The 927-nt window shown below is 33.9% G+C and overlaps 1 protein-coding gene and 1 long non-coding RNA gene across 2 annotated transcripts in view; both read right to left on the reverse strand.

Annotated features, from left to right (window-relative positions):
* The window catches only part of NEBL (nebulette), a 460,558-nt gene that overhangs the window by 201,733 nt on the left and 257,898 nt on the right, over positions 1 to 927 (reverse strand). The gene's annotated exons all lie outside the window — the stretch shown is intronic.
* LOC102478490 (uncharacterized) overlaps positions 426 to 927 on the reverse strand; it is a 21,948-nt gene continuing 21,446 nt past the window's right edge. Inside the window, exon 3 of the long non-coding RNA XR_333488.2 lies at positions 426 to 540. This is a non-coding gene — a long non-coding RNA (uncharacterized LOC102478490). The remainder of the gene's footprint in view (positions 541 to 927) is intronic.

The following is a 927-nucleotide window of genomic DNA, read 5'->3' on the forward strand; positions in this document are numbered from 1 at the left end:
GCACGCACGCACACGCGCCCGGCGTGAGTTTTAAGCCACCGGGTCCGGGACGCGAACCGCGATCAACTACGTGGGAGTCCAGCGACATAGCCATTACGCTAACTGCTGGTTCCCAAGAAACACAATTTTATAACCTAACCTTTCTGGGAAAAGGAAATGAAAATTAGCATATACCAAATATACCAAAAGAAAAAAAAAACTAACTTCTAAACTAACTCCCAAATTATGAAATATCCTTCAATTATATAAACTTGACCTGGACCACCAATGATTTTGAATTAAATCTCTGTACAATGTCTTCCAATAAGCTGAAATAACATTAGACTATTACTCTTATTAACTAAAAACTAAAATAACAGTAAGAGTAACAACATGTTTTAAACTTACCTCCAAAAACCCATGGAAATTATAACTAGGTGGCATGATTATTAATGATAGTCACATCTGGGACTCCACAAATACATATGTATAATTTGCATTTTTTTTTCTTTAACAGCCAGGATATTTTCACTTGGGTGTGTCCCAAAGGGATAACCAAATCTGAAAGAAAATTCAAGTACTTTTAAAATCTGCGATCTGTAAAATACATTGAAAATTAATTTATGCCAAAAAAGTTGACTTTTCTTTCTTTTCTGTGGCACAGAACATTTCTTTTCTATTGTGTTACCCCATTGCCTTCCTTTTTTATTCGCATCTATCTGCGCAGGTCAAATTGTCAACACAGGGTGTGTGAAGTCTATATTCTGAGCTACAGCACTCAGCCAAAACCCGGAAAATTTAAAAACGTAATTACTACTGTAAGATATCTTTGCTTCTGTCTGTGGCTAAAATAGCAAATAATAAAGAGTTTACAAGGGCCAATTAAGGATTAAAAATAAGATCTAGGATAATTTTTTACATATAAATATATATATTTTTTTATTTATA

The sequence above is a fragment of the Tupaia chinensis genome, unplaced genomic scaffold, assembly GCF_000334495.1.
Source record: "Tupaia chinensis unplaced genomic scaffold, TupChi_1.0 Scaffold000060_1, whole genome shotgun sequence".
Taxonomy (NCBI): domain Eukaryota; kingdom Metazoa; phylum Chordata; class Mammalia; order Scandentia; family Tupaiidae; genus Tupaia; species Tupaia belangeri.